General features: G+C 38.0%; 1 pseudogene; it reads right to left on the bottom strand.

Moving 5' to 3' along the window:
- LOC137211486 (zinc finger CCHC domain-containing protein 10 pseudogene) lies at nt 1-27,874 on the bottom strand (annotated as a pseudogene).

The following is a 27,874-nucleotide window of genomic DNA, read 5'->3' as shown; positions in this document are numbered from 1 at the left end:
TCAGTCCAATATGGATGGAACAATTCTATTTCTTTTTCTTCTTCTTTGGTGGTTTGGTTCCTCCTCAGAGCTACTCTCTGTGCTGCTGCTGCTATTACTAGAAGAGCTGGAATCTCTTCTGCATCAGAGGACGAGGGAGAGCTTGTGGAGGAGGCTAAAGATGATGAACTGGAGGAGCTTTCATCAGAGTCACTGTCCTCTGAGGAGGACGAGGTAGACGGCTCTTCACTCCCTGATGAAGAATCACTGGCTGAACTGTCACTGCTATTGCTACTGGAACTGGTTACACTCTTAGACCTTTTTTTCTTGATCTTTCTTTCTACAGTAGTTTCTCCAACGCTTTCTTGTAATAATAATCTGTTTTCTTTTTCTTTTAAAGCTTTCTTTAGTTCTGCTCTTCTTGAAGGCCTATGTAGGTACTTTCTTTTTCCTGTATATTCATAAGTCCAATGCCCAAATTCCAGGCCTTTCTGACATCTTACATGTTTTACAGATGGAGAAAAACCATTATTAAAAGATTTTTTGTGGATAATGAAATTAAGGAGAAAATTAGTATAAATAACAATTCTTAGTGTATTAACTCTAAAACCTTTTGGTACATTTAAAGCTATTTTAAATATTCCAAGCTGTATCACTCCCTGTGTAAGAAGATAACCTTTTATTTCTGTAGCTTTAGTATCAAAGTTGGAAGAAAACTATGGCTATCTATTGTTCTCATCTCCTTCACAGTCCAAAGTATAAAATTGTGGAAGGGGTTAGAATATTATTAGCATCTTAAAGAGACTTTAAAATATAACTTTCACTAGCTTTTCATGTAGAATAATGATGTTAACTAATTTCACCTCTCAGTGTTGTAAAGATTAAGTTAAATACAAGTTCATACATGAAAGGTCAAAAAATCTGGTACCTTGTCTACAGCAGACATTCAATAAATGTTAACTTTCCGTTGCTTTCTTTTTTTTTTCTTTTTTTTTTTTTTTGTGCGGTACGCCGGCCTCTCACTGTTGTGGCCTTTTCCGTTGCGGAGCGCAGGCTCAGCGGCCATGGCTCACGGGCCCAGCCGCTCCGCGGCATGTGGGATCTTCCCGGACTGGGGCACGAACCCGTGTCCCCTGCATCGGCAGGCGGACTCTCAACCACTGCGCCACCAGGGAAGCCCTCCATTGCTTTCTTTAGAGCCTCAGAAATGTGAACCGAGATTCATTATTTCTCTCATTCTGAGATTATTCTAAAGCCAGGTAATTGAGGTCATGACTGAAGGCAACCTCTCTGCCATTTTACAGTGAATTAAGCTGAAGTTTGTGTTGCTCTGATGATGACAGGAGAAGATTTATGTCTGTTCCTTTCTCTCAATTCCCAGCACTTCATTTTCTCTTCGATCCAAATGCAAAGTTTCGCAATAATTCTGTTTTAAATTCCAAGTTGCCTGATGGTCCCACCCATCACATATAGATGTAAATTTACAGTGGCAGATCAGTTATATAAATATTCTTAAAAGCCCTTGTTGTTAGGAGACTCACATATTCATTCATCCATTCAGTTGTTTATTCAACAACTCAAATTATGTGTTAGGTGATGAATCTAATATCTGTAAGACACAGAGCCTACCCTATAAAACTCATAGTCTGTTAGGGGAGCTAGGCATTATGGCATGTGCTATGTAAGGGAGTTTTACTAGGCAATTTGGGAGGAAGAGGAGGCGTGAGTTACGTAAGAAGTAAAGAAATGATCCTCCCTGCCTTATTTTAAGGATCAGTCCTTAAATATTCAATATATATTTAAGAAAAACATAAAATATATTAGTGGGAATGGAATTGGAAGATATGTGTATATGTGAGACTTTTTTTTTTTTTTTTTTTTTTTGCAGTACACGGGCCTCTCACTGTTGCAACCTCTCCTGTTGCGGAGCACAGGCTCCAGACGCGTAGCCTCAGCGGCCGTGGCTCACGGGCCCAGCCACTCCGTGGCATGTGGGATCCTCCCAGACCGGGGCACGAACCCGTGTCCCCTGCATCAGCAGGCGGACTCTCAACCACTGCGCCACCAGGGAAGACCTATGTGAAACTTTTTGAAGCATCTGGACAGATCATATGTTTAAACCTGTAGAAGCCAGGTTACTGTTCAGTTAAGTCAATAATCTTGAATTTGGAGACTCAGCCTTTCATATGTAAAAGTGAAACTATACCTGAAATTTAAGGAGAAAAAGTCAGTGACAGGTTGAGGGCCGTGAAAAACTGAATTGAGAGAGCCTTTTTCTTAGAGTGGAAAAGGGACATCATCTACTTCAAAGTTATTTCCACATAGTTATACTCATTCTCTTTCCTCATTTATTTCCAGATGAGAGGTAGAGGAATAAAGCATATCATGAGAACTATCCAGGGTGGGACAAAACAATATGGCCAACATCTTGACCATGTGGATCTCAGGAAAAACTCTTGTCACCCATCAGCACCCTGCTTGGGAACACGCATAAGTTAGGACTGCCTTGAGGAAGACTATTAAACCCTACAATGAGTATCAGGCCCACAGAACTGAGATAGTCTAGAAGCTTTAGTCAGATTTTTGCCTAGAGCAATACTATTGACTTTGAAATTAATCTTTATAATCTTCGCCTGTTACATATGAGGAAATTAAGACTGGGAAAGCTGAAGCGTCTTGTCCAAGATCATACCATTACATGAGAGAGAGGTAAGAACTACAACCCTGCTTTTAAAGTTAGACATCATATCCCCAATACCAGGCTGTCTCATAACTGGGAAATGCAGTCTTCACTTCTACAGAATTTTCTAGTGTTATCATATTTCGGATCCCTCCCCCCCTTAATTTTACCCAATTGATTTGACACTACAAGTCCCTATACTCACAATTTTGCATACCAGGAAAATTAAAACTATTGTCTGCACTTGAACTGGTGGGAGCCAAAGAAGGAGAGAAAAAGTAGCCTCTCTTCTAAGTCTTGCATGGTCATAACATTGGAGTCACTTTAGTGGACAAATAGTGATAGAAATCCAATTCAGCATACATTGACCGAATGTTCATTAGGTTCATGTCTACACACTGTAGATACTGAAGGAGAGAAAAAATACAATATGGGAATTTCAACATGTTGTCACCCACCTGGTCTTGGTTCACTATCAAATTCGTGGAAATGGAACTCTGTGGACAGAGATGGAAGGTAGACCCTTTCAAGAAGAGATTTTTCTAAATATAATTCACCTGTATTTTGTTTATTAATATTTTCCCAGTTCCTAGCACAGTGGCTAAATGAAACAGCTCTTAATAATATTTGATGGATAAATGAGTAAATAATGCAAAATCTTTGTTTCACATTTTGCATCATATTGTATTGGTATCCTGTAATGTGTTCCCAAAAGCGTCATCCCAATCAACCTCAAGATTGACTACCAGAGTTCAAACTTTACAAAGATTTGCTTGACTTGCTGGTTTCATTTAATCATTCATTCAACATACTCCAAATGCTAGGAGCACAAAGATGACTTGGACATAGGCAAAAATATGGAGGCAATTAAGACATAATAGTTAAATACCTTCCCTGGTGGCGCAGTGGTTGACAGTCTGCCTGCCGATGCAGGGGACACGGGTTCGTGCCTCGGTCCGGGAAGATCCCACATGCCGCGGAGCAGCTGGGCCTGTAAGCCATGGCCGCTGAGCCTGCGCGTGCGGAGCCTGTGCTCTGCAACGGGAGAGGCCACAGCAGTGAGAGGCCCGCGTACCGCAAAAAAAAAAAGAAAAAAAAAAGATATATTATTAGAAATATATATCAAAATTGGTAGCATAGAGATTGAACCTAATGAATTTGCCTAATTGAGATCAGAAGGGAGGCTCCTTGGTCACATCTTTACTGAGGTGATAATGGAATAATAAACTGGAGTTTGCAGGGCAGGGGGCAATGGGCAAGATAGACTAATACTACACTCAGGGAGAAAATTGTGCTATTCACTTATTAACATTTATAGAGAAAGAAAATTATCCAATCGCTAGTGACCACAGAGCTAATTCATGGTAAAAGAGGAATATATTAATAACGATTACTGTTGATGACTTTTAACTTTACGAACGTTGGCAACTTCTGGTTTTTAATGACTACATGGTAGTGTTTTTTAAATTTCCTTTGAAGGCAAACATTTTAAATGAGAAGAACCTCCTGAGGGCTGAGAATATGCCTGGTTCTAGAGTTAATATCCAGAGACAAGTTTATAGTTTGTTTCTACTCTTAAGCTTTCTATGATTTCCTAGATATTTATTTTATTTTTAAATGATTTAAAAATGAACACCAACAAAAATCCTGTGAGAGACTGAATATACAAACAGAAAATGGCCAGGCCACACGGAAAATAGAGCTCTGATCTACAACCTTTACAGCAACCCGCCCAGGAAACCAAACCACAACTTCTGTAGCATTTGGTCCCAAACAGCCAGGACTTGCTCAATAAAGGCCAGCTTCCTTAATTTTTGTCACTGCTTCCATCTCAAGGTCAACCAGAAAAAGCCAAATATGCTCCCCAAACTAATCGCATAGGATGCCCCACTTCTAGTTAGCCCACCTCCAGCTTCCCCATTTCAAAAACTTGCAGAGTAGGGGCTTCCCTGGTGGCGCAGTGGTTGAGAGTCCGCCTGCCGATGCAGGGGACACGGGTTCGTGCCCCGGTCCGGTAAGATCCCACGTGCCGCGGAGCGGCTGGGCCAGTGAGCCATGGCCCTTGAGCCTGCGCCGTTGCGTCTGCGCGTCCGAAGCCTGCGCTCCGCAGCGGGAGAGACCACAACAGCGAGAGGCCCGCGTACCGCAAAAAAAAAAACCAAAAAACTTTCAGAGTACACCTGAAGCCTTCCTTGTTTTATCAAAAACCTTTCCCTCTCCCCTGCCTGCCTCCCTCTGAATCTCTGCCAAGTGCTAGGGACGGTGGCTGACTCTGTCCCTACAGCAACCTCCAAATGAACAGCCTCAGCATATTCTGTTTGGGTGGTCTTTATTTATTTCCATATCTGAATGATGCAACAGTCTTATTGCGTCTACCTGTTCCACCTACATTCGTCTTGTTTAAGTTATAACAAAATGTGTACTTTCGGTAAAAAGAGGGAGGGTCTTATTTGAAACAATATGTTGTGTTTAGAATCTGGCTGGACTGGCAGAGGTCAGAGGGGCTGGTGCCCTGAATGTCTGGCCACTTCCTAGGAGATTTGGGAGGCCCAGAGTCCCTTGTGTAAATTTCCTCTGCCCCAGGCTTCTCTCTAATGAACTAAAGGGAACACCCATCCTCAGATAAGGCAAGTAGATAGTCCATTGTTTGCTGTAAATTTAAGAGTATCTTTAGAGATTTTATAGGTTACTCTTATCTCCTTAATATTTCTGAGATGGATCCTAGGCTTCAAGGCTGGGAAAAATAAACACTAGGCATTGTGCTTCTAAAAGGGTAGAGGAGGAAAAGTTAGGAGCAGGGCAAGCTTTATTGGGAGGTAAGATGTCTCCAGGCTTAAGTATAGGCCAGAATGCTTTTAATGACAGTGGGAATTTCCCCATACTTCCAGCCTTACTTAGTACTACTTAATACAGCTGTCGCTGGGTATGGGGTGGGGGACATTAGTTCCAGTATCCCCACACACACCCTCCCCCAGTACCAAAATCCGTGGATGCTCAAATCCCTTATATGAAATGGTGTTGTATTTGCATATAACCTATATACATCTTCCCACATACTTTAATTTTTACTTAAATTTAATTTTTTTTATAAGGGCAGAAAACAGAAAAGGAATGCTCCTTTTCATTAAAACAACAACAACAAAACTAAAAATCAACCCCCAAAGCAAATGTTCTAAGAGCTTTCTAGGTGGCAGGCATTATGAAATTTCTCCCATACGCTTTAAATCACCTCTAGATTACTTATAATAACTAATACAATGTAAATGCTATGTAAATAGTTATAAATGCAATGGAAATGCTATGTAAATAGTTGTCAGTGTGTGGAAGATTCAAATTTTGCTTTTGGAACTTTCTGGAATTTTTTTTTTGAATTTTTTATATCTTCAGTTGGTTCAATCCATGTATGCAGAACCAGTGTACTGCTTTTGGTGTAAATAAACTGAAAGGGAGGAATCAATTTCTAAGTGGAAGCTACTATATAATTACTAAAGGAATCCAAGGTATAAAGGTTCTAACAGATAGCAAGCTTCAATGTAAATGCAACCGGATATTGATTATATTAGGAACATTTGAAACTTTTACAATGCCTTCCAACTTCTTATAGGGCCAGATAGCATTAGGGCAGTTCATATTGGAAGTGTTTCCTCAGGAAACCAGGGCAGATAGAGTGTGAAGAGCCAGCCTAAGAGGCTGGTGGCACCTGAGGGGTCCTTGTACACATATTCCCTTTACTCACTAACTGGGTGTAAACTTTGTAATGCTTTGTTTAATTTTCAGGGAGTGTTTCTTATTAAACTCTGTAATTACTCTATTTTTTGTTGTTGCTGTTGTTTTATTGGGCGCCTTTGTCTTCAAATTTAGCCTTAGTAAAGACTTTCTTTGTCACTACCAAGTATGACAAAATTTGAATATATTTATTAAAAAAAATAATACTTTAACATTGGACCAAAGTCTTTTAGAATGTTAATACAGCCTCAGAGCTTTAGTTCTTAATTATACTGTCAATTAAATTCAAAACAAGCTCCGCTAGGGCCTTCTGTGGATGCCATGCTCTATGAGATGAGGGGCTATGTCAACCAATATGTACACAAATAATTACAAAGTTGTGCAGAGTGATAAATGACATCAGAGATGTAGGAACCAACGGTTGTGGCAATCCAAAGGATGACAATATTACTGTAATAGGAAAGAACAAGTCTGACTCCATACTGGATCTGCCTCTTTTACTTTAAGCGTTGTATTGTACTGCCTTTGCTACAAGTTAATCACTAAAGGGATGTTGCCTATAGCTCAATGTACACATAATGGCCCATCTCCGGAACCCTGCTGCCCATGCCTGAGTGTTAAGCTAAAATACTTTTGTTTAGCTCACGGGAAAAATCCTGACCGGGCCCACCTGTAAATGTCTATAGGAAAGAAGAAATTAACACATCCCCTCTGGAGTCTGGGCAGAACCAGGAAATATTTGCAACAACTAACTACCTTTTTTACTTTACCTCCTCACCTCCCCCTCTTTGTTCTATAAAAGAAACGAGCATCCAAACCCAGGCAAGATGGTTCTTTGGGACACTAGTCCACCATCTTCTCGGTCTGCTGGCTTTCTGAATAAAGTCGCTATTCCTTGCCCCAGCAATTCATCCTTCGATTTATTGGCCTGTCATGCAGTGAGCGGTACAAGCTTGGACTCAGTAACATCACTTCTGGTTGGGACACACTGGGAGCAAGCGTTTCCAAAGAGGTGATACTTAAATTGAACCTGAAGGCATTGGTAGGTTTTGAAAGACACCGATGGTAAGGATATTGATAGCTGGGAGTATAGCCATGGGAAAGGAAATTAGAAATCAGAAGGAAGAGTTTGAGCCAAAGCAGAGAGCTTGAACGGGCCAGAGCAAGTTTGGAAAAGAAACAGTTGTCAGCTGTCCAGGACACATGGACTGTAGGAAAAGGAATATAAAGCCAGGGTGGTAGATATGGTTCTGATTATAGCTGGAAAAATCATGTGAAGATTTAGTATAATACTATAGGCATGGAGGAAAGTCACTAAAGATTTTTATGCAGAGAATTAACATGATCAAATTTGCATCTTAGAAATACCGTTTTGTGTTTTAGGAAGATGTGCTACATTCAGATTAGACTTATGATAGATATGCATGATAGATTTTGATAAATATGCAGTGATTTATGAGTAGTGATATGCAGTCATGAGAAAATGTGGTAAATCAGCATAAATGCAAAGAACATTTAGGCCTGGGAGGTACACTAATTTTATATATTTATTAGGACATATCACAAGATTATTTATAGTGCTTCATAACTTGTGCTTTTAAAAAAACGGAGGGATTTGAAATTAATCTTCTCTGGATTACTGCCTAAGTGGTTTTAAGAAAGAACAACTTGAGGAGCAGCAGCTTCTTGCTTTTATAAGTTGTTAATTTTTCTGAAGTATTTATGAATCTAGACCATGTGAAGATGGGCTTTTGGCACTCAGATTTGCCATTGCTCAGGCCTTTCCACATGCCCTGGAAAACTGAGTGAGAAATGGGGAGAATTTTTCTCTTATGCAGGTAAAATAAAGAGAAAAATTAGACTACTAATCAACTCTAGTTGAGTAATTTTTAAATCAAGGATAAGAAAATGCTAGGCATTGGAATTTTGGTCATGTGAAAGAAAAAAGTAATAAAATGTAAACATTTTACTCATATAAACACCAACTGTGCCAGTCACCAAAACACTGAGTTTCTCTGATTTCCCATGGCAGGTTGTGATGACCCTACTTCCACTGAGTTTCCTCTTTGGTCAGATCTGATACTGTTGAAGAAAGAAGGGAGCTCTGGATCACACAAGTCTTACTGAGTCTTACTGAGCAACACTGAGTGGATCTACTCTGCAGTTCAAGGTCCTAAAGAGATTAGAAGTAAAGGCTTGAGGTACTTTATTCAGGATTCTAGGAAGCCCTCTATTTACAAGGTGGTTGGAGTGTCAGAATAGACCAAAACTTCAGAATGATTCATAAAACCTTTACCTAAAATATCCCTGGCTGGAAAGATCTGGAGATCTTAATGATTCTGGTGTTGGGTTCTCACAGCCCCTGAAGACCTTCCTTTGTTCCTCTTTTATTTATTTATTTATTTTGCAGTATGCGGGCCTCTCCCAGTTGTGGCCTCTCCCGTTGTGGAGCACAGGCTCCGGACGCGCAGGCTCAGCGGCCATGGCTCACGGGCCCAGCCGCTCCGCGGCATGTGGGATCTTCCCAGACCGGGGCACGAACCCGTGTCCCCTGCGTCGGCAGGCGGACTCACGGGCTGGGCCCGTGAGCCATGGCCGCTTGGCCTGCGCATCCGGAGCCTGTGCTCCGCAACGGGAGAGGCCGCAACGGGAGAGGCCACAGCGGTGAGAGGCCCGCGTACCACACACACACACACAAAAAGTCTATTAAAAATTATTAACACACCATGATAGCATTTTTAATCATCTGTGATAGTTTTCTTTTTATGACTTTGATGAAAATCATCCAGTAAATAGCTACTGCTCATGGATGTATATATAACCATATTGCCATCTGTCAGGGGCTGTCCTGGGAACCAGATTTTATGATGAGCATTTGTCCTAAAAGACAAATGGGTGCTCTTCACAGATCAACTATACCATTTGGCAATGCATGGAATTTAGTTTTCTCTTGCTGTTAATGTATAGAACAGCAAACCAAGAAAGTCAATGTATTTTTTCCTTCAAAATCTGAATGAAGAATTTCTTAAACTTCTTGGAAAATACTAACAAAATTAAACTGTTGGCAGGAAAATTCCTCCAGATCGGTCAAATTCTGTTGTTTGTAATTATATCATTGTAATTGACAGTGATAAATATCTTTGAAGATCTGAAGTGCTTGGTATAATTAAATCCTGATAATGATAAAACAGCATATTATTAATACACTGTCTCTAGTGGAACAAGTGGGACTGATGTACTGAAACAAAAGATATCAGATGATTCACTGATTTTAGATTTGATTTTAAACTGGCTGAAAGGTTTTGATGAAAGATAAGTATGACTTAGAAGAGGAGGAGCCTATGTGCTGTTCTCTTTTTACTGCCTCCACAAAAAAAGCTCAGATAATTATAAAATGAATAGACCTCATCAATTTCCATTCTACCTTTTAATCAAAGGACTATAGCAGATATTGAAGGATATTCATCTGTTTTCTAACTTAAATGTGTGGTTTAATCAGAAGCTACATTGTGGTTCAAAATGGAAATAAAGAATTAGATGATATATTCATTTCTTCATATAAAGGACTATTATGTTATGAATAGATTCCATACTGTAAGATAGCATAGAAGTTAAAAACTGGCAGGACACATTAGGTCATTTGGTTGATCTCCATACTGAGGACAGCATTGTTTGGTACAATATACTTTTCAGTGTTTTGTAATGTCAAAATATTCTAAAAGACTAAGTCCAAGCAAAAATATCTTGTAACCCTGGAGTTGTGAAGTAACTCAAAGTGATGGGAGATTAGATTACTTCTCAAAGCACCATCTGTGCCCAAAATTCTACTAATGCATGAAGAAGTCATTGAGAAAAGCAATCGTTAGAAGAATAAGAAATATAAAACACTGCCACAGCAGAATATGGAGCTGGAGAAGGCAATGTTGAAACAAGCTGGAGTCAAGAGAAACTCAGACATGCACTCAAGATGTAGAAGATATCCCCTAGGGATAGACACCGTAGTTCCTTTAGACCTGATTGAAATGATTAGAAATCACACTGAAATGTGAAATGACTTCTATAGCTATTGTGTGTGGGAGAAACAGGAGAAGCAAAGACTTCAAAAGGTTGAGAGGGAACAGCGGGGCCAGGCCATGTCCTTCCTGCCATGTAAACAGCTTCTGACAAGCCATATCCTCAATGAAGCCCTACTATGGGGATTAGAGAACTATTAACTTCTCTGTCAAATGATATCTAGACATGGATATGCAGACCTACTCTCCCCAGTGCATCTCCTACCCCTTTATTTCCTATTCCTAGTGAGGAGCAGAAAATAAAACACCTATCAGGGATTCATGTATGTCTTATAGTCCACCTTCACAGTAACCCTACTGAAGTAGATGGGTTCCATTTAGCACATGGTAAAATGAGAGCTTCAAGGTATTGAGGAACTTGACCAAGGTTAGGCAGTCACTGGTCTCTCTGATTCCAAAACTATGCTCCCTTCACCAAGTGCATCTATGTGCCCTCTAACATACTTTGATCATGAGTTTTAAAGGAATGTATGTAAATGTCCATATAGGAATTAGTTAATTATTATTTGCCCCTCTTGTCTGGAGGCTCATGATTGTGGGCCCATATTTTAGATTACCTGCTTTATGTATTGAGATACTCCTAGACTCTGGCCTCACACTCGTAGTTTAACTTCTGATTTACTGAAGACACATTCTCAAGCTCTTTTATAGCATGCCTTCCTTTCTCTAACTTCTAAACTCTAGAGTTCCTCAAAGGTAAATCCTAGGCCTTCTTCTGATTTCTCTCTAAATTCTCTTCCTAGATTTTATCTATTTCCATAGCATTATATTTCATCTGTAAAATATAAATCCAGGATGAACCCCATATTTATATTTCTAGCCCAAAACTTTCCCCTAAGTTTGACTCATATATCCAGCTGCCTGCTTGATAAGTCCATTTAGATATCTCACAAGCATTTCACATGAGCCCATCTAAGATAAACTCCTGATCTTTCACTGTCCCCAACTCCCACACTTTCTTCCTGGAATCTTCCCCATATCAATAAAAGTCACCATCATTCCACCCAGCTGCTCAAGCAAAACATCTGTGTTGAGATGAATACCCAGCCTTGTCCCATTTGCAGCCTTCATTCTGACTTTCCCTACCCTCCTGAGGATGGAGTTTAATTCAAGGATTCCTTAATAGTAAACTTCACAGACTTTTTCTGGAAGTTCTGGACACAGATTTTTCTTTCTCACCTTTCAGTACCATGGCAAGGGGGCTGCCAAGAATGGAGTCAGCGCTAATGAAGCAAAGCTGTGAAATGGAGAGAGAGAAGCTATTTGTAGCTAAGAAACTATTTCCTAATCACATCACACGAGGCACTAGACCAGGTCTGGAATGAATCTAACCCTACTTCTGGACTTTTTCAGTGACTTTTCAATTTAACAGACTTTTCAATACTTAACCTCTAATTGTTTATCCATTTCTATTGAGTTTTCCACTCCTTGCAACCCAAAGCATATTAACACAGTTGTCTATGTGAGTCTCAAGAAAGTGGAGGAGGGGGAACTCGATGGTAATTACATCAATGGACAAATTAAAATCTGAAAATGGATCCACGTGTATGTAGAAATCTAGTATACAGGCAAGGTGAAAGTTTGAAAATCTGGGTAGAAAGGGTGAACAATCCAATAAAACAGTTTTGAGACAATTAACTTTGACTTTGGAAAATTATTTGTAGACTTTTACTCCTCACTATTAGTAAAAATGCATTGAAAATGGCTTAAATATCTGACTATAAATACTAGATATATTAATAAATGAATAAACTGACAAACAAATCCAAGAAGCAAACACAGAAACATGTATGTATTAACTGGGGTAGGGATGGCTTAAAACAAAAAAACTATAAACAAAGTTATAATGGAAGCACCATAAATGAAAAAGACAAATTTGATTCTTTAAATCAGAATTTCAAGATTTTATGTGACAAAAGACATGCTAAGACTGTTAAAAGAAAAATAAACCAGGAGAAAATATTAGCAGAATATATAATAGACAAAGAATTAATATTTAAAACATATAACTTTCACAAATATATAAGAAAAAGACAACAAGATAGAAAAAATGGTTAAAGAATTAAACAGATAACTGACAAATATGGAATTACAAATGATCAATAAGAATGTGGAAAGCTAGTCAAGTTTTCTAGGAATAAGGGAAACTATCGATATTTGGACCAAAACTGAGCTAGCCCTTTTCACTTGCTAGAATGGCAATAACTAACTAAATCAGTCAGTCAATCAATCAGTCAGTCAGTCAAAGTCTTGGCCAATGCATAGGTAAGTACTCTGCTGGTAAAACTATAAATTAGTTCTACTTTGTGATCAATTCGTTTCTATCCAATTAAAGTGCACATAGCATATGACTAGCAATTTCACTTTTGGCAATTATTCTAGAGTAAGACACATGATGTTTTCATGTGAACAGGTAATCATAGATGAGGGTGTTTTTTGCAGCCTGAGTCTTAACAGAAATACAAAAGAGAAATTTTATATAAATGGAAAGAGCTGAACAATTTATGGTATATTCGTATTGTAGGATGTATTGCAGAAGTTAAAAGGAATAAGACATAGATTTATTCCTAGAACTTTCTACCAGATGTATTGTTAGAAGCACGATGCAATTTGCAGCATGACACAGAGTAGTACTTTTAAAATGTATATATACAAAAGAAAGAGAACCACGAAATTGTGCCGTATATGTAAATATAAAGAAAAAGAAACACTAAATTATACCTATGGCATGATACATACCCGAAAAGTATAGGCATAGATAAAGCCCAGAGGAGCCGAGTGCAGAATTTCCAGGGATGATACTCATGTAAGAAAATCATTTAGAGTCGTCTTCTGGTAGGCACAGGGGCAGAGCGTGGCCAGGATTATAAGACCAGCCTTTGGAAGGTATTTAACACCTTCCTTGGATAAACAGCTGAGACCCAAGAATCGAAAGGTCCTGGGACAGCATCATTGGAGAAAAGAGACAAGTGTTTGATGACAGCTGAGTTCACTGACAAAGAAATCATTCCTTGCTTCAACTTACTCACTGTCAGCTCTAACTTCAACATCAACACAAAGTGTGCACGGCATTTTCACGTTTTGTTTAACAAATCCCTATCCCTCTGTTTCCACCGCGGACCCCAGGAATCCATTCTCCACCCAGCGCCCAAAACGATGATTTAGGAACGCTACTCACTCAGGTCACTCCCATGGCTTCTCATCATACGTGGAATGAAACTCAAATCCTTCCCTGAGTCTCCAGGCACCACGTGATTCACGCTAGCCCCACCCTCCAATCTTCTGCCCACACCTCCCACACTCACTCTACCTCCGCCACCAGGACTTCTCGCTTTTCCTTAGACATGGATGCATTTCTGCTACTTCCTATTCCTGGAAATCCGAAATTATTCTTCCCCTAGACATTCCTATCTTCACTTCATTCACGTCTGTTTACTTCCCTTTCAAATGCTACCTCCTGGGAGACTAGACTGCTTACATTGCTGTACTTTTCATCATGGCACTTACCATACCTGATGTTGTATTTCTTAGATGTCTTTCTTGTCTTTGTAATTGTAAGGTCCAAAGGAGTAGGAAATTTGTCTCTTTACTTCTCTCCTGTACAACTAAGTCTAGAATAGCGACTGGGCATTGTAAATTGGGTTTTTAGTGAATGAATGAATTAGTAAACAAAGAATTGGAAGTAAGAGACTAACCCAAGGTCGCAATCCTGCCAGAGCTAGAAGTAGAATTTGAATTCCAATTTTTTAAACTCAAACCCAGTGTTCTTCCTATTATATCAAAAATGTCACAATTATTTGTTTAAATGATTTTTTCGGTTATTAGGCTATTTAACAAAGGATTATAATGTGAGTAATTTTTTCTTGGAAAAATAATATATGAATAGACTAGGATTAAATACCTGCTTCTGACAGCCACCTATGCCTGATGAAAACCTTCTTTAGGGAAAGGAAAGGGGGTGGTTGCCTGGGGCATGGGAGAAACCCATAATCGGTGGGAGTGTCAAGATTTGAAATACAAAGCTGACAGGTTTCCAGGTTAACTGTGTTCCATCTGCAGTACTTGAACCATGAATGTCCATTAAATAACGAGGTTGAAGAGATCTACGGCACATGAATGTTTGCATTCAGATGATTCTAAGACGTGTCATTTCAGAACTCAAGCAATGGGAATAATATCTTCCAATGTTGAGGTAACCTAAGACTGTAGTAAGAAAGTAGCACTTCTAGAAGATTCCACCTGTCACCTGGTGGCTAATTGTTTTCAGACTTAGTGCACAGGAAGGGATTATATCCTAAATGTAGGAGACTTTCACTGGTATTGGAAGAAGTTATCAACTTCTGGATTTATAATTTATCTGCAAAATAATTCAAACAGTTCCCTAAAATCTGGATGTTTACCATGAAAACATACCATTGGTCTCAACCAACAACACTTAGCCCAAAGAACTTGGGTCCTGGAAACAGTTGCTTAACACTCTTGGTGTGCAGAGTCCTGGCCCAACTGTACCTTTTCTGGCTATCTCAAGACATTAAGTACATCATTGACTAATGCACTGTGTATAAATCCACCCATGCTTGTTGCAAGAGTAATCTCTTTCCCTCCCTGGCTAATTTTCCTATGGTAGATTTATTCCGTTTTGGGGAAAATGCATTTACCCCCTTTCCAAATATTTAGGTCAGTGAACTCATTTCTGGAATTCAGAAGTCTGGAGTCTATAAGATTTGGCAGATAAAAGATGATTCCTTTTGAGACTGTAGCTTAAATACAGTGAGTTGTGCACACGCTAATGGAATCAAAACGTAAGCTTACACATCCAGACTTATCTCAACATTCTGTGTTACCATTTAAAGAGAGCAGTTTGTGTCAGATCTAAGAGGCAGGGACCTTATATTACACTAGTTTATGACTAAGTCAAATGCATGTCTGCTTATTAAATAATATATCTTATTATATCATCACTTGAGAGGGTATGAAGACAGAAGAAAATATATCAAATGAGTTATTGGTATATTATAATAAAATGCACTTGCAATTAAATAATCTGTAAGGGAAAAGTTCCAGAACTCATATTGAGAAAATTCAATTACTAGTCTCCATATATATATATACACACACACACATATGTATATGTGTGGATATATATTTCAAAATTAAATACATATTGTAATTATCACAAAAATCATTACATTTTATTTAAAACCTACTAGGTGCCAGATACTCAAGAAATTGAGACTTAGAAATTTAAGTTACTTAGTTTGTAAGAGGGTTCCACTATTATCCAATATGACTCTAATGTGCAGAATAGCTAATATTTATTGAGTGTTTGCTAAAATGAAGTACTCTACCGAGCTCTTAATCCTCAAAACAACTCCATGTGGTAGGTACTATCATCCCAGCTTTACAATGAGTAGATCAAGACTTAAAATGAGTAACTGTGCCAAAGGTTGACAGCTAGCCTGACAGGGAGATGGGACTCTATCCCAATGCTGTCAACCAGAATTCCAGGGATTTTAGAACCTCTTGTGTAGGGACCATTCTATTTCCTTCAGTGGTCAGGATTGCTGCAAAGATTGAGATAGGCGCTTAGGGAAGGGGTGGTGGATTGCAGGCCAAGTGAGACTTCCAAGCAGGCCTACTGTCCCATAGGCTCCCCCTGCTGCATCTTCCTGGAATTACCTCTGATGTTGCTCAGGGAAGCCGCCTAAGCTGGAAGCTTTGAATGATGATGATTCCTGGGAATTATCATTTCCTTTTCCAAACACCTAGATCAAGCAGGGATGATTGACAAAAAGATTAATTACAGCAAATAGAAGGTATAGTTTACCCTTTTTGCGTTTATCTGAGTTGGCCACTGAAAACCTATTGACTCACTCTCATTTTGCTTTCTTTTCTGTCCATTGCTTACAAATTGTATTCTAAGACTGTTGTCACCTAATTTACTTAGTCCATATTGTGGGAATGCCACTATCATATTCTATGAGAAAATTCTACTCTCTGATGCTGTCTTTGGGGGCTGTGTAATTTATTTATGCAAAGGTCATGCTTATGGGGTACAGCATTCTCTTCCTTTGCATTCAGGAATTGAGAATTGTATCTAGTTTTCTTTCCTCAATCTTCTAAATTATTTTTACTTTATGTGTTGCCATCAGAGTCATGAGAGGGTGCCAGTTGTCAATCCAATACCCCTTCTCTCCTTTCTTACTAACAGAATGACAATCTTTAAGTGACCATAGGGCCACTTAAAATAATAATAATTCCCAGGTAGCTTGAGGCTGTTGTATCCATCCAGTTTAGATATGTAAGAGCAAATGTGTTATGAGAAACTTCCAAGAAGACTCTTTAAAGGGATCTTAGAGGTAGACTCATTTAGCTTTCTCTTATTTTTCTTTCTGCTGTCTGGAATGTGGGTGAGATGGTTGGAACTCCAGCATCCATTCTGAATCATGAGGTCACCTTAAATCTGGAAGCAACACATCAAAAATGGTAGAGCAGAAAGATAGGAAAATCTGGGTATCTGGTGACTTCATGGAGCTGCCACACCAACCCTGGACTTTCTGGCCTTAGTCTTCTTCTACGTTAGAAAATACACATTTGAGAGTTTGTCACTGTTATTTTGGTGTTACTGTTATTCCTAACCTATATAAGACCCTTTGTAAGATAAAAATAATTATAATTTTTTGAGGGAGAGCCAAGTATAGTACACTATCCTAGACTTGTTGTAAATATTAAACTGTATAATTCCCACAATAACCTTATGGAAGAGCTAAGGTAATCTTCACTTCATAATTACAGACAGTAAGCCTCAGAAAGGCTTATTTGAATATTTACTCAATTTATACAGTTAGGAAAAAACGCAGCCACAATTTATTTTATTTTAAAAATATTTATTTATTTATTTATTTTGGATGTGCCATGCAGCATGTGGGATCTTAGTTCCCCAACCAGGGATCGAACCCCAGGCCCCCGCAGTGGTAGCAAGGAGTCCTAACCACTGGACTGCCAGGGAATTCTCAGGGCCACAGTTTAAATTCAGATCTATATAGTAATTAGATTCTACACCTTACTCTTTTCTCCTTTAACAGTATTGGCTACCTGTGCAGTTTATTCATATCTCTACAAACTCTCTGCCTTGATTCAAATCCTGCCTCTGACTTCTTGACCTCAGGTCATTTAACTCTAAGCCTCAGGGTCCCTGTAAAACAAGGGACCTATAAAACAAGACTATTAAGAGTCCTTATTTCTTAGGATTGTTTGGAAATCAAGTACATTAATTCATAAAAAACACTTATCAAAGTAGTTCACACATATAATCTTGTCGATAAATATTTCCACTGTATAACTTCATTATTTCTACATTGTAGTAGCATTAATAATTTGTATGTCTGTCTTACTTAATAGATTCTAAGGTCACAGTGACAGGAAATATACTTTTGTCATCTCTGTGTCCCTTTTAGATTTTACACAAAGCTTTGCACTTGTTAAGTGCTCTATAAATGTTCGTTGAGTTTAACTTATTTGAAAAACAGTATTGTGGGACACACTTTGCTTGATGGCTTGTTTAAACTTTATTTTTATGATTATTTAGGTGTATTTTATGATCATTTTTGTGATCCAGATAAATAGTTAAGTCTGAAGAATGCAGTTTGCCTGAGTGAAACAGAGGTCAATTATCACTCATTTCTTTAATCTTGTGGTCATTAGTTAATGGGATTTAACCATAAAAGCATTAATTTACAAAACATTTTAAGAAGCCAAAACTGTTTCATTGCCCATATTAACCATTTTGAAATATTATACTTAGGCCAAATTCCATTTTAATTTGTATCGTTGGCTTATAAGAAATAAAGAAAGAGTCTGTGTTATTTAAATTTAGCTATAAAATACAAGAAAATCTTTGTTTTGTCCATGTGAAAAAGTTCTAAAACTGACAAACTCATCTATTATTCTCAAAACTCAAGTTTTGATGCCAAAGAGCATCACAATAGTTCTTTCTTCAAAAGCCTATTCCATAAATGTATCTATCATAAAACATAAATAACTCAATAAAATTTGCATAAATATTTATTTTTCTCTTAGACATATTTCAATAGGACAATCTTGGATTCGATGTGAAATGCTATAAAAAGAAAACAACTTAGAAGTAAAATATAGTTCAGTGTCCCTAAGGATCTCACATCTTAGGGCATAATCTTCCAGAGTTATCTTCTTTATTCGTTAAAGAAACATGTGAACTTTGGATGAGGTGACATATTTTAGCAAAGGAAATTTCAGTGCTGAGAGCATGAACTTGAATTCAAACCAATTAAAACATAATTAAATTTATTTCTCAAGGAAAAAGTATTTTGGTAAGTAAACAAACAAAATGTTACTGAATCCCATTCTTTACCACTAGCAGAGGTTTTGATTGTAGCTATTTGATAATCCACAACAGGATTTTTCCTGCTGATACATTTTATACACAGTCAGTAGAAAAACGAGAGAATTCTCTGCAGCACTCCATAGGAGGTGGTAGACGCCAACGTAAACTGTTTATAAAATGTTGTTCTGGTATACCCCTGTGTTGAAGAGTTGATTACGGAGGGTCTCTGTAATCCAATTATTACATGACTGGGACAATATTTTGAAAATAATAATTTGATGTTTTGCATTCTTCTCTCCCACAACTCATTTTTTTGGGAAGCCATTATGCCATTTTGCCTCGGGAAGCAGGGAGGGTAGATACTTCTAAGGGAAAGAGATGCCAAAACAATGATCAGTGAACAAGTAGAACGGAGACACCATCACCTCAGAGTTTCTTTAAGCAGCACAGATCCACAAAGACCCTTCAGTTCCTCTCCACCCCATGAGGCTCTAAGGGGCTTATGAGGCAAGTTTTATTTAGTTTCTTTGTTGGAGGCAAGGATCAGGGTAGTAGGATAAAAGGTAGAAAACCAAAAAGAAAATATGTCCCTACCACATACTCTGGCTCAGTTATTTTAAGGACATTTCATTTTATTATTTATTTATTAATTTTTTTGAAATGGGTTAAAGTTTTTTTTTTAACCTTTTTATTTTATATTGGAGCACAGTTGATTAACAATGTTGTGTTAGTTTCAGGTGTACAGCAAAGTGATTCAATTATACATATACCTGTATCTATTCTTTTTCAAATTCTTTTCCCATATAGGTTGTTACATAATATTGAGCAGAGTTCCCTGTGTTATACAGTAGGAGGATTTCACTTTAAATTGATTAAACTTCATATTTATAGCCAAGAAATTCTTAAAATAATTTCTATATGTTTTCTCCTTAGACATTGTATTTTTTCTCTTTGAAAATTCAATTTGGGTCTTTTTATATCTTCCACATTTCTCCTCAAAATGCTTATGTTTTCCTCTACCTTCTTGAACATATAAAATATAGTTATAACAACTCATAATAACTCTCATGATACTCTTGTCTACAAATTCTATCAGCTGTGTCGTTTCTGGATCTGTTTCAATTGATGGATTTTTCTCCTCATTCTGGGACATATATTCCTGCTTCTTTGTTTGCCTGTAATTTTTTACTGGATTCCAGACATTCTAGATTTCACCTCAGTGGGCACTGGATATTCATGTGTGTGTAATATAATATCAGTTCTTGAGCTTTGATCTGGGACACAGTTAAGTTACTTGGAAAGAGTTTGATCCTTTCAAGGATTGCTTTCAAGTTTTGCCTGGCAGGTCCAGTGAAGTCTTTAATCTAGGGCTGATTTTTTTCCCCCATTCCTAAGGCAATATCTGTCTTCTATAATCTGTGAATTATGAAGTTTTCCCACTATGGCAGCTGGAAACAAACTATGCCTAGTCTGTGTGATTGTTCCGAGGGTTGTTATGCCTATTCCTTTCCAGTGGTTCTTTCCCCAGTGTCAGGCTGGGGGAAACTCTCCGTAAGTCTCTTTGCTACTCGGCCCTGAGGACTCTTGGCCTCCCAATTCCATCTTGTCAACTCAGGAAGACCACGGGGCTTCATCCACATTCCCTTTCCCTGCTCTAAATCCTGGTAATATTTCCAGGCAGTGACCTGGTACCGTCATAGGACTCACCTCATTTGTACGCCCTCCTTTAGGGATCACCATCCTCCACTGCTTATTGTTCAATGTTTGAAAACTATTATTTCATATATTTTTTTCCTTTATTTATTTTTTCGTTGTTTAAAAAGGTAGAAGAGTAAATCTGGTTCCCTGGACACCGTCTTGGTAAGAAATGGGTCCCTCTTTTCTTAATAGCTAAAAAACCGTCAATTTTATCTGGAAAATTTGGAAAGTCACTATACAAAGCTATGCTTTGTAATAAGATTGTTCATAGTCTTGAGTTTTTAACACTTACTGAAATATTAATTCATTTTGTCAACAAACATTTGTTAAATGCTTACTATATGGCTGGTATTATGCCAGGAACTGGATTTCACAGACTTAAGTTTCTAGTATTTTAGTCATTACTTCCCTAAGGTAAATTTTAGTTTATTTTTATAATCTTAGAGATTTTATCATCATTAGTATGAATTAATCTACATGACACAGTGTATCAGAATAAATTTTGCTCCTTTCCAAAGTTGTTTGGTTTTTCTTCAGTTATAATTGGCCCTGTGCATGCTAATGAAAATTTAAATTTCTATACATTTTCACATATAATTACTAATTTTAGTTGAAAACACAGGAGTAGGGAAACACTTAAAAATTCACAGAAAATCAACAAAAATGATTAAGAGATTGAGGGTGACAAGAATAAAACTTTAAAAAATTAATTTAAAAAAACTTGCACAGAAACCACATTGACTCTTGGCTCAATGTGTATGTTTCCTGGCTGAGCAACAGTTGAGAAGGGAAGAAGGACAGCACCTCTTAAGTGAAGTTTGGGCAGCCATAGTGGAATCCCAGGTATTGAATGTGCTTTTCTATCTAAATGAGGGTCTCTAAATACTCAGCATCTCCCAATTATTTTACCTCCCCCTACCCCCCCCCCAAAATACTCTTACTTTGTTTCCTGGTTGTATACATAGCATATCTTCATTTTCAAAAAGTCAAACAAAACTTAAAAGAGTATATATTTTAAAAAATAATCTTAAATCTTATACTCTGAAGTAATCATTAATTTTTGATGACTATCATGTTATATATCTTGTTATATAAATAGCAAGCATAATTTCATATAAAAAGAATTATACATTCTTTAAAATTATTTGTGGTCAATTTTTTAAAAATTAATTTATTTATTTTTGGCTGCGTTGGGTCTTTGTTGCTGCACACGGGCTTTCTCTAGTTGTGGCGAGAGGGGGCTACTCTTCATTGTGGTGCGCAGGCTTCTCATTACAGTGTCTTCTCTTGTTGCGGAGCAGGGCTCTAGGCGTGCGGCCCTCAGTTGTTGTGGCTCATGGGCTCCAGAGCGCAGGCTTAGTAGTTGTGGCGCACGGGCTTAGTTGCTCCGCGGCATGTGGGATCTTCCTGGACCAGGGCTCGAACCCGTGTCTCCTGCATTGGCAGGCGGATTCTTAACCACTGTGCCACCAGGGAAGCCCTATGGTCAATTTTTGTTTTCAAATTCCTTTCCCTCCCTCTCTCTCACATATATTCCTATTTTTAAATTAGTTAATTAATTAATTAAGGTTACTTTCACTGGAACCAGGGGTTAGGTTAGCCCTTCCAAAACCACATGGAATGAGAGTGGGGAAGGCTTCTTTTTCCAAAGAAAATTAGAGGTACCATTAGCAGAGCAAGGTGGATGGATGCTGGGCAATTAGAAACAGCAAATGCTCACCACATAAGGATTCTGGACATGGCGTAAAGAGACATATTAGCTTTGTGACCTTGAACAAGAGCCTTTAATTTCTCTGAGCTTTACCTTCTTCATCTGCACCATGGGCTTTTGGAAACTAAATGGAAAATGTACATGAAATGTAGAGTAGGCATTCTTTGATTGCTCACTACACTCCTACCTTTCTGCACTCATTCATGTTTTCAACAAGTATTTTGAATGCCTGTTATGTGCCAGACACTCTACTAGGTGCTAGAAATGTAATGTGGAGCAAAATCAGATGCATCCTGTCCTCAAGGAGCTTATAGATGTGGATACAACAGATACTAATCATAGAAGCACATTCATAAATGTTAAATTACATAATAAAGGGGCATGAAGGAAAGCTACCTGAGGAAGTAATCACTGTCCTTAGATCTAATGAAAGGTCAGTAGTTGACTAGGTAAGGAAGTGGGAGAGTTTTCTAGGCTGAGAAAAAGCATCTCAAGTCCCTGCAGTGGGAAGGGGCACTGTGTGTTTGAGGAACTGAAGGGAGGCCTGCACAGCTAGAGTGCCGTGAGTGAGGGGTTGTCCAGTGCAGACGAGGCTGGAGACAGAGTTGCCTTGAGGGACCATAAGAATTTTGTTTATTATCCTAAGGACAAAGGGCAGTCACTGATGTGTTTTAAGCCGGGCAGTGAATAATAATGTTTGCATTTTGAAAAGATCACTTTCAGTGCAGTATTAGAGAAGTGACAACGGGAAAGGTGGCTGGTAAGAGTGGATTTGACTAGAACAGCTGGGGTGGTCCAGACCAGGGAATCTGACCACTTAGACCAGGTTAATGTTAGTGAACATTCGGAGAGGTGGATGGATGAAGGTAACATTGAGCAGACAAGAATGGCAGGACTTCATGACGGCCTTGACCTGGGAAGTAAGGGAGAAAGTGTAGGTGCCAGAAATGAGTCGGATATTTTTGTTTTGATGAGGGGATGAAAGTTTTTACCATTCATTGCTGTGGTCTGAAGGTATAGTGGGGAGGATAGCCAGAGAACTTGAATTTGCTTCTGAATGTTGCTGAGTTTTAGATGCTTTTGAAGAATCCAAATGGTGTGTAGTTGACAGGTAGAAGTATGCATCTGTATCCCAGAAGTGAGATCTGGGCTGAAGACATAAAATGGTGTGCAACATCTCTGTGTGTAATAATTTAAACTACAGCTGAGGAAGTGATCACCTCAGGAGAACAGGAAAAGAAGTCCTTTCTTACCATTTATATTTGCATATATTAAAAATTAGCCCACAAGATGTTATGACAAAAGCTACGTTGTAAGTACTGCTGAAGTAATAAAAGTACTTATAAGTACTATATATAAGTACTCGATATACATATTCACATTTAATGTATGTTTATGTAAATATTATATGAAATCACTATATATACGTATGTATAACTAGTGCTTCATTTAAGTACTATATATATATATATATATATATATATATATATATTTTTTTTTTTTTTTTTTTTTTTCCGGTACGCGGGCCTCTCACTGTTGTGGCCTCTCCCGTTGCGGAGCACAGGCTCCGGACGCGCAGGCTCAGCGGCCATGGCTCACGGGCCCAGCCGCTCCGCGGCACGTGGGACCCTCCCGGACCGGGGCACGAACCCGTGTCCCCTGCATCGGCAGGCGGACTTTCAACCACTGCGCCACCAGGGAAGCCCCTAAGTATTATATTTTTTATAACTATTATTTTGAACTAGTTTCCTTACTCCATATTAACAGTCATTGTTTGACCTGTTGAAGATTTAGCCTATAGGTCATTTTTTTTTCCATTACCTTCGACGTTAATGATGCCATTCTAGTTTTGTAAAACAATGCAATATATGACATGCTTCTTATGTCTGAAGAGCCTTTAGCTCATCCCTTGGTAATACGCTTTTGATAATTGTTTTTGTGGAAGTTACATTCTTCCAGGATTTATGCACTGAGACTTGGCTGTAGATTTATTAATGATTTATTAATGTCCTCTCTTTGCATTACCCTGTGTTGGTGGTCTGTCGTATACAATTTCTGCTGTGTTTTTCTTTTCCCTTCATGACAGGCCTGAGAGTGAAATTAATACAAAGATTTATAATTTCCTGTTTTTCCTTCCCTGTACTATCTTTTTGTAACCTTTAGCTCGTATGCGGCCATTTCTTTAAATATATGAATTTGTAGGGATTTATACTGCATACAAAATTGACAGTGCACTGACCTTACTTCTTACTTATAGTACTGCAATTTGCAAAAATTTCATTGCAAACAGTGGACTTCGATGGTTATGGAAAACATCCAGAAACACAATCTAGAACCTTTGGATTAAATAAGAAGCAAAATGAGCAAAGTAGATCATACAAAAGGGATTTTTTGAAGTGTCATTTTTAATCTTAACAATTCATGTGAAATTTGCCTTTTTGTCTAATGTAATCATATGAGTTTTAATATATATATATCACACTCAAATTATCAATATTTATTGATACAATTATGTAACTTTATCTCTCAAAATCTTAAAGTAAAATTAACTTGTCAGGAAGATATACTATATGTATCTTGTAGTGCTTACATATTCTGTGGCACAGAACCAATGGGGTGTAGGCCTCAGTGTTAGGGCACCATATACTGCTTTTGGTTAAATTGTCCTTAGGAGCATTGAACTTTGGTTAAAAGTTTTATCTACAACAGCAAAATGGGATAAAGATACTGCAAGTGTGTGTTTCATTCAGGCAAATGATTTGAACATAGACTCATAGTCAATTAAGTTTCATTTCTAGGAATTGAAGTTGTACTTCCAGATTATGTTGCCTAGTTTTTTTGTTTTTTGGTTTTTTTCATTTTGTAGCATAAGTTCTTCAGTGATGAGGGTTGCTAGCTATTTGGTGTTTTAGCATCCAACACAGTATGTGGCACATAAGAGGTGATCAGAAAATAAATGTTACATAAAGGAATGAAGATGGATAAGTGAGTTACCTGTGTTCAGTATGCTCTAGCTGCAGTGCTTTCTGACCCACTTTTTAATTGGCTACTAATATATGGAATCCATTTGGACAGTATTGAAAGTGTTCTTAAAAATAATGTTCAAAATTTCAAGTGTATTTTATAGATTCTCAGAACATGCTAACATAGCCTCATAGCATACAGTTATTGGACATTAGGGGGGAAATGGTATTTAGAAGATGGAGAATATCCAGTTAAATTTCTAAATTAATTTTTCTTATAGATGTAAAAGGTTGAAATACAGGCCTCAAGAATAAATGAGACTGTGGTTTTCTAATTAAATGAAATTCATTTCTAAATATCTGCTTCTTATTTTTTCATAAACTGTACTAAATGTTGACATTACTTTGGAGGTTGTCTTCTATGGCTTTATTCTTAATTACTCTGCATTTTTTTCTTTTATCCTTTATTGTGTATTATCTTTAAAAGTTGTTGCAATTCTTGAATAGTTGCAAATTTTCAAAGATTGGACTCTAATCATTTAATTATCTCCTTAAGGTGGTTGTCTAAAAAAAGGTATCTTCTAATTTTAAATATAGTTTTAAATTAAGTCAGAGGAAGCAAGGTTTGAAGTAAAGATATTTTCTTAAGTTAATTTTAATTTTGACAGCCTGCAGCTATTAGCTAATTATGGAGAGCTGCCTAAAAGAAAAACTCATTAGTATGTGAATAATAAGGCCATGTTCCTCATGTTCAGTTCAGTGTTCTTATGAAAAAAATCTTGCAAGTAAATATATCCACAGTGTTTTGAATTCACCAGTGTCTTGAATTTACTGGACTTTCAAATTTTACTACAAAAGACAGTTTTCTTCACAGTAAATTACCTATCCCACCAAAGCTCCATGTTAATGCAAACTAAAGTTGAATCAGATGGAGTAACAATAGGTCAGTCATGGAGCTGAGATTTTGTGAAGCTTTGGAAATGTGTAATATATCTTGATGTTAAAAAGGATTCATTTATATCATTTTTATATCTTTATTACGTCTTCATAGGGGTCAATCAGTGAAGTAGATGAAAATGATAATATATGAAGCCTTTACTGATTTTATGAGACATTAATCCATGTTTAAAAGGATGTCAAGGGCTTCCCTGGTGGTGCAGTGGTTGAGAGTCCACCTGCCGATGCAGGGGACACGGGTTCATGCCCCGGTCTGGGAAGATCCCACATGCCGTGGAGCGGCTGGGCCCGTGAGCCATGGTCGCTGAGCCTGCGTGTCCGGAGCTTGTGCTCCGCAACGTGAGAGGCCACAACAGTGAGAGGCCCGCGTACCGCAAAAAAAAAAAATTAAAAAAAAAAAGGATGTCAAAACACTTCCACTTCCAGGAAGATGTAGTAAATACATTTTTCTTCTTCATTCCCCTAAGTACAATTTTAAAAAACTTGGACATTATACATAAAACGAACACAAGAAAACTGAAAAGTAGAAAGACCAGTTAGGGATTTGGGGACTGAAGGAATGATGCGTTGGTCAGTTCCCAGGCTTTTTTTTGGCCTCATACATTCCAGACTTGGGGCTGGAGAAACCAGAAACCAGGGATACCAAAGAGCTCAGACAAAAAAAAAAAAAAAAAAAGAAAAGAAACAACAAAACAACCCAAAACCAAAAATTCAACAAAAGTCTGCTTTTTCTAGCCAAGGACCAGGAAAAGGACAACCTAGCTAGACAGAAAACCTTTACATAATAACCTTCTATTACAGGCAAATAACACAGATTAAACTGTGGCCTCACTCCTACCCCACCAGCAAAGGTTGAGTGAGGCCCCTAGATTTCCACTTTTGCCAGGCTGTAATAAGGTGCCTCCAAAACTTCATCCTCTAGAGAAAAACAAAACAAAAAACAAAACAAAACTCATGTTCGCACAAAAGCCTACACACAGATGTCCATAGGGGCTTTATATGTAATAGCTAAATCTGGAATCAGCCTCCATGTCCTTCAGTGGTTGAAAGATTACATAAGTTGTTGTATGTCTATACCATGGAATAGTACTCAGCAGTAAAAATGAATAAACTGTTGTTGATACATGTGACAACATGGGTGAATCTTCAGAGAATTATGCTGAATGAAAAAAGCCAATATCAAAGGCTACATTCTAATTAAAACATTCTTGAAATGACACCAGCGTAAAAATGGAGAAGAGATAATGGTTTCCAAGGGCTAAAGAGGGTACAGGAAGGAGGGGAGGGAAGTAAGCGTAGCTGTAGAAGGGCCACATGAGGGATCTTGGTGGTGATGGAAATGTTCTCTGTTTGACTGTATCAGTGTTAATATCCCAGTAGTGATATTAGACTATAGTTTTGCAATTTATTGCTATTGGGAGAAGCTGTGTAAATGGTACGAGGTTCTCTCTGTGTTAGTTCTTACAACTCCATGTGAATCTATAATTATCTTAAAATTAAAAGTGAAATTAAAAAACCTCAGGTGAAAAGTAGACATTTTCCATGAATGAGATCAGATACTACAATTCCTCGCACAAAGAGGAAGATTTCCCACTTACAATGATTCTTTAACATGTTCCTCTCATGAGCTATTTAAGCCTCTAATACCTGGTTTGGCTCGCCCTGGATTTGAAATGTAGCGGGGATAGGTGGAGATATGGCGTTCTTAAAAACTAGAGGGGCCAT

The sequence above is a fragment of the Pseudorca crassidens genome, chromosome 18 (genome assembly GCF_039906515.1).
Source record: "Pseudorca crassidens isolate mPseCra1 chromosome 18, mPseCra1.hap1, whole genome shotgun sequence".
In the NCBI taxonomy this organism is placed as follows: Eukaryota; Metazoa; Chordata; class Mammalia; order Artiodactyla; family Delphinidae; genus Pseudorca; species Pseudorca crassidens.
This window is presented reverse-complemented; position numbering and strand designations above follow the sequence as displayed.